The sequence below is a fragment of the Pelodiscus sinensis genome, chromosome 8, assembly GCF_052426305.1.
Source record: "Pelodiscus sinensis isolate ZL-2025 chromosome 8, ASM5242630v1, whole genome shotgun sequence".
NCBI lineage: Eukaryota > Metazoa > Chordata > Testudines > Trionychidae > Pelodiscus > Pelodiscus sinensis.
In genome coordinates this window covers 63,114,232-63,120,786 of record NC_143059.1, presented here as the reverse complement: position 1 = coordinate 63,120,786, position 6,555 = coordinate 63,114,232, and the positions used below count along the sequence as shown (strand labels likewise).

General features: G+C 49.0%; 1 protein-coding gene across 4 annotated transcripts in view; it reads left to right on the top strand.

The window, feature by feature from the left end:
- Positions 1–2,536: 2,536 nt before the first annotated feature.
- VWA2 (von Willebrand factor A domain containing 2) overlaps positions 2,537–6,555 on the top strand; it is a 76,286-nt gene continuing 72,267 nt past the window's right edge. Inside the window, exon 1 of one of the 4 annotated variants that reach the window (XM_089780205.1) lies at positions 2,537–3,605. The gene's annotated coding sequence lies outside the window, so the exon portion shown is untranslated. The remainder of the gene's footprint in view (positions 3,606–6,555) is intronic. The other 3 variants (XR_016350193.1, XM_075935422.2, XM_075935428.2) reach the window with 3 other exon arrangements.

Here is a 6,555-nt window from a genome sequence, read left to right as displayed (position 1 = left end):
GATGGCTACACCACCATATACAATTTTCCAAAATGATGGGGTAGTGCTGAGACTACACCCAAAATCATCTCCCACTTTCATGTCAATGAACCAGTAATCCTACCAACTTTTTTCCCGAAGCTCCATACTTCACCACGAGAAACGGCCTTACACTCCCTGGACGCCCATCGGGCCTTAGCGTTCTGCATTGACCGCACTAAACCTTTTAGATGTACCGACCATTTATTTGTCTCCCTGGCACATAGGACCAAGGGTCAACGCCTATCTTCCCAGAGGATTTTGAATCTTATAATCTCATGTATAACGCAATCCTACGCAGCAAAACCCCTTCCCGCCCAACCATGTGCCCACTCCACCAGGGCCATGGCGTCCTCAACAGTGTTCCTTAAGGGAGTATCCCTTAAGGATATTTGCAGGACGGCGACCTGGTTGTCACATGAGACCTTTGCGAAACACTACTCTGTCTCTAGGAATTTGTTCACATGGGGCCGTGGCAACTGCAGTGCTCTCCACAGCGGATAAATTGGGACTCCTCCGGCCGTCCTTCCGTTCTGGCAACCACTGCTACGCAGTCACCCATAGTGGAGCACCCACGGGGACATCCCCGAAGAAGAAAGTGAAGTTACTCACCTTCGGTGCAGTAACTGTCATTCTTCGAGGTGGTGTCCCGCAGGTGCTCCACTACCTGCCCTCCTCCCCGCTTTGGAGTCCTCTCTTTCTCTTGTGTCTTACAGACTCCGAGGCAATCTCGAGGAACTGGCGGGAGGCCGGACCACGCGCTAGAGAAAAGAGCGCGAAAGCCGTGAGCCCGCAGCACATGCACGGTCCAGCCGAACACTGCTGCTCACAAGCTTCCATCTGCGGTGCTGGGGCAAGCCCAGCACCCATAGTGGAGCACCCACGGGGACACCACCTCGAAAAATGACAGTTACTGCACCAAAGGTGAGTAACTTCGCTTTTCTTTGCATCTGACTTCACAGACAAGGTCGGCACTAGGCAACACAGTATGGGAAGGAGGTGGACAGCCTTTGGTGAGGAAAGAACAGGTTAGGAACTATTTAGAAAAGCTAAACACACAAATCCATGGGTCCAGATTTAATGCATCTGAGGGTAGTGAGGGAGTTGGCAAATGTCATGGCAGAGCCTTTGGCCATTATCTTTGAAAACTCGAGATCGGGAGAGATCCTGGATGATTGGGAAGAGGCAAATATAGTGCCCATCTTTTAAAAAGGGAAAAAGGACAATCTAGGGAACTACAGACCAGTCAGCCTTACCTCAGTCCCCAGAAAAATCATGGAGGGGATCCTCAAGGAATCCATTTTGAAGCACTTGTGTGCCCTTGTAGCCAAGAAGGCTAATGGCATATTAGGTTGCATTAGAAGGAACATTGCCAGCAGATCTAGAGAAGTGATTATTCCCCTCTATTCGGCTCTGGTGAAGCCACATCTGGAGTATTGTGTCCAGTTCTGGGGGCTCCCCCTATAGAAAGGATGTGGACACATTGGAGAAGGTCCAGCAGAGGGCAACCAAAATTATTAGGGGGCTGGAGCACATGACCTATGAGAAGAGACTGAGGGATTTGGGTTTGTTTAGTCTGCAGAAGAGAAGAGTGAGGGGGGATTTGATAGCAGCCTTCAACTTCCTGAAGGGAGGTTCCAAGGAGGATGGAGAAAGGCTGTTCACAGTAGTGATGGATGGCAGAACAAGGAGCAATGGTCTCAAGTTACAGTGGGGAAGGTCTAGGTTGGATATTAGGAAAAACTATTTCACTAAGAGGGTGGTGAAGCACTGGAATGGGTTACCTGGGAAGGTGGTGGAATCTCCATCCCTAGAGGTTTTTAAGTCTGGCTTGACAAAGCCCTGGCTGGGATGATTTAGTTGGGATTGGTCCTGCCTTGGGTAGGAGCCTGGACTTGATGACCTTCTGAGGTCTCTTCCAGCTCTATGATTGTGTCTGTCCAGTGCTGGATGTGAAGGTGGTTTGTCTCTTTCCTAGTTCCCTAAACTCACTGCTCTCTCAGGATGGTTTCCTGGCTGCTGTTCTCTTCCTGTGGACTTTCCATCCTCCTTGTTTTTTTTTTTTTTTTTTTTTTTTTAATTGTGGTCACCCTCAATGAAGTTAATTGGAGGCAGATAACTGCCTTCCCTGAACTCAAAACTTGGGTCATCTGAAGAAGTAGGCTGTGCCCACGAAAGCTCATGATACCATCTACATGTTTTGTTAGTCTATAACGTGCTACCAGACCATTTGTTGTTTTGTTGCCTTCCCTCTGTCTGGGTTGTAACCTGTTTACAACCTATCCATGACCTGCATGGTACAAACACCTTTTATTCACAGACCTCAAAGTATGTGAGTTTTCACAATTTCTCATGTCCTGTTAATGTAGTTGCAGGTGTGAGGTATAGAGTTTCTCATGGCCTTTTACCTTTTTATGTATGGAGCATTTGAAACTAAAGTCAGTTTTCTCCTCCTTTGTGACATGAGTTTCATCTACAAGGACTGTCTGATCTGAGTGTACATATGACTGAAATGGCGCAGGTGGGGACGGAGCTGAGACCCAGGCCTCTTATTACATGCAGCTTTCTTGCCTGCTTCACGCTTCCCTTTTAGCAGCCAGCCACCCTGCAGGGAGCGAGAAGCCTTGTCGCAGAAATTGACAAGACAGCAACCAATCTAAGTTTACAAAATCCTCTACCAGGATGCCCTGTGGTCTAAATTTGCACGGTAACAGCGGAAGAGGATATTGTGAATACGGCTCATCTGTGGCAATGGTGTTCAGTGAGCTCTGGAATCGGGCTGTTTCTTCAGCGGGCCGTAGGACACGCGCAAGCAGCATGCAAAGTAGCTGCAGGCAGCTATGTCAGCGCTGACTCAGAATATAGCACTGATCTGATAAGCTGCGATTCCTTTGATCCCTGGGCCGGTGGGATTGGAAATCATCCATTTTACTGATGCGGACTAGTGTACTCACATTTTGAATGTGGAGGCATTTGAGACGACAGCCAGCCCGCCCTTTCCGCCCTTCTGGGGTGCAGCTGTTAGCATGCATGAACTCCATGCTTTAGGTACCTGGGTCTGGCTAGTAATGGCTCCCCCTGGAGGTGATTCATTAATTTCAGGGACACCTGCATTTCGAACCACGCTGGACAAAGCCCCTACGGAAGACACGGCTCAGTCCTGGGCTGGCACCGGAGTGGACATGGAGGGATCTCTTCGTTGCTCAGCGGTGACCTGGCTTTGCTGACGCAGGTTCTAGCCTGACAGAAAAGTCTGGCGAGGGAACTTCTCCCTTCTCCTCCGGCTTGACTCCGGCGCACCACCTGCTCCCGCTGCCTACGCGGCAGCGCCCCCTGCGGCAGGAGAGAGATGCCTGTGGGGAAGGCAGCACCACGCTTCCAGCCCTGAGCTCAGCAGACCCAGCAGCAGCTGCTTTCATCTCCCCTCTCGGGCGGGCCGCTTCGGATCTCAGGCGCTGCCGATTCGCTCCTGCAGGCAGCTTAGCCTTGGGACCCGGCGCACCGCGGGCAAGCGAAGTTGACTCGGTACATTATAAGCGTCTGGCGCTTTCCCGCGGACCTGCACCAGAGCCCGTGTCTGAGCCGAGGTACCGCGCGCTGCAGTCCCCTAGAAAAGTCGGGGGAGGGCTGCTGTTCCCTGCTGAGCTGAGATTGCAAAGTGGAAGGTGAAGCTGGGATCCCTCCGTAAGCGGCTTGGGTTGGGCAGGCAAAAGACCCAGGAATGGGGCGCGTGGGGACCTTGCCTGCAGAAATCCGGGGAGGGCAGGCAATGAGCGTGGGGGTCTAGACCCAGGGCGGCGTGCCCTATGCAAATCCCTGCCCCATTGTCTGTCTCGGTACCTGTGGGGCCGGGGGGTGAGAGAGAGGTGCCAGCTTCCTGTGCGTGCGCTCGGGGTTAGGGAAAATGGATACCTGCTCTGTAAGGTTAACTGCAGCCTGGTCGGCTTCCCCGCGCACCTGGAGGGAGTCCGGCTGATTTCGTAACCAGTGAGCGAGCTGGCTCCAAGAGAGGGGGGTGCACACGGCAGAAATATAACCTCCCCCCCTCCCGCAAAGATCGGCTTATCTCCAGTCTTATCTGTTAGTTCTAGCGCGCTCCTTGCCCTGGGTTGTGTGCCTATTGTATATACAAATTAAAGTTAGATTTCTGTTCCCTCCTGTAAACCAACACATATGTAATACATAAACCTGCAGCCACTGTTCTGCTCTTATCTAGCTCCGTTTTTCTTCACTTCGCGTTATCCAAGTGTGCACAGCTCAGCACCCTTCGTTATTTTAGCAAAACTTGCCGATCTAAGTATATTATTGCAAAATTTTGCAAAGCTAAAGAGTCGGCTACATAATGTATCAATCTGGATGGAACTGTGCTCAAGAGCAGATTTTAAAATAACAGAACTTCAGGTAGGAGTGTAATACAATTAGTGGGTAATTTGGTAGCCATAGTTTATAAAGTTCTACAAGTCTGTATTCCCAGTTGTAATTTGTCTTGGCATCCTTTACCATCCAGATATGGGTGTAAAGTTAATGGAGCTTCACTGGTTTACACTAGCTAAGGATCTAGCTTGTGATTTTATTTTGAGGGGAGATTTTTATTTGAGGAATTATTCGAATGCTGCTTTTTTCATTTTATTTGTAGCACCCTCGTGTCCAACTCAGTTCTGAAGAAGTAGCCACTGTAGCTATTGCTATAGTAAATTAGCCACACTCAACCAGCCAAATAGCCACCTGTGGTTAGTGTGTTGGACACCACAGTTGTAACAGGTCTTAAAACTTTATCCACAAAATCAGTACTGAGAGTTGTAGACCATAAAAACAGTCTTGCTGTCTAGGAACTCTTATCTGCAACAGAACCAGTGTCTGAGCAGAGGCACCATGTCCTCCCCCACCCCCATAAAAGTGGGGGGAGGGCAGTGGTGCATTGGCAAGGTGGGGGTGCTGCATGCTGCTTCTCTGCAATTGCAAAGTGGAAGGTGAGGCTGGGTTCTTCCCCTGGCACACAGCTGTGTGTAATGGATTGGGCTGGGCAGACAAAAGACCCAGGACTGGGGCATGTCTGCTGGCATCCTGCATGCAAAAACCCAGGGGGAGATGGATATTGTGTCCCTACCCAGAGAAAGTTACAGTCTTAAAGGCAGGAGTTAGAGCAATACAGTACAGGGCACACACACAGTAATATGGGGTCTCTGTAGGTGGCAGACTTCACGGAACAAATGGATTTAGAGCAGACGATATGTTTGGGCTATGTATGCCTAAATTATATAGCATGTGCAAAATCAGTCAGTGGATGTTTAATAATGTTGTTACAAGTGCACTGCTTAACTGTTGGAAATATAAAGTTGGCTTTCATCTCAAGCAGCCGTTAAGCTCCTACTTGACTTAGCTAGAAAGAAATTTGCCTTTGGGCTCACACACTGTCTGAAACTGCAATTTCTACTCTCTCATAATTGCCCACTTAGGTCAATAGGAGTTTTGTACTGGCACAGACCACAAGATTGGATCCCTACCATTGGTTAAGCTCATACTCCATGAGAGCCCTGGTGTGTTAGCATCCTACACCCTCCTGTAACCAGGAGCAGGCCTAGTTAGTGGGTGATGGCATGCAGCTAGATGGGTAAATCGATTCTTGGTGACTTCACGATAGGATGGAATAGGAATTAGAATGGTTCATCTATACTGGCCAGCTGCCTATGGCTAAGCATATTCTATGCCTCAGTGTGTTACATTACTATAGGCCAACTATAGAGCTCTTTCCTGTAAGGATGTGAAGCTTACTAATTAAGGTTAACTGTTGGGGGCTGGAGCAGCTCCCCACCCCGGATGAGCTGCTTCAGCATCCCAGATGGAGCAGCCTTTGTCTGTGGCGAGCCCAGGTGCCCCAGGGCTGCCTGCCCACCCAGCTTTTACTACTTTTAAACTGCAGAGCTTCAGCAGGGGGTAGCTCCCAAACTCAGTGTGAGCTGGGCTTGCTCAGTCTCATTTTGTGCTGGGTCCCCACTGCCAGAGCAGCCTGTGTTCATGGTCAGCCCATGCTGCTTCCATGTACTGGCCCCTGTCTCTTTAGATGCCACAGACCCCCTCATTTTTGCAGATACAGACTAACATGGCTACCCCTCTGAGACTTTGCAGCTGTTTTGTGTCAGCCACAATATTAATAGAATATAGATCAACTGTTTGGTTTTATCTTGAAAGTCAAATCTGTATTTGAAAGAAAACTTCAGTCTACAGAAAATCTGTGCTTTTTGCTTCTCGGGGCTGTTGGGTTACTTCTCATACAGGCTGAATATTGCACCCCTGGAGGGACCAGCATTGTTATATCCCAACCACAGAAGTCTAATGTGGTTTGTTCATAAGATTGTTTGATTAAAACACAATATAATCTTTTTATCTCTCATTCTATAAATAGAACCAGGAGGGTTTGGAAAACCAGCCTGGTAAGCCAGCTCTTTTTGTTGTGAGCCAAGCTAAGAGTAGGTGATAATTAATTATAGCTACTAGCTGGTACTTTCAAATAAGCTTCTTCACATCTCAGCACTGACT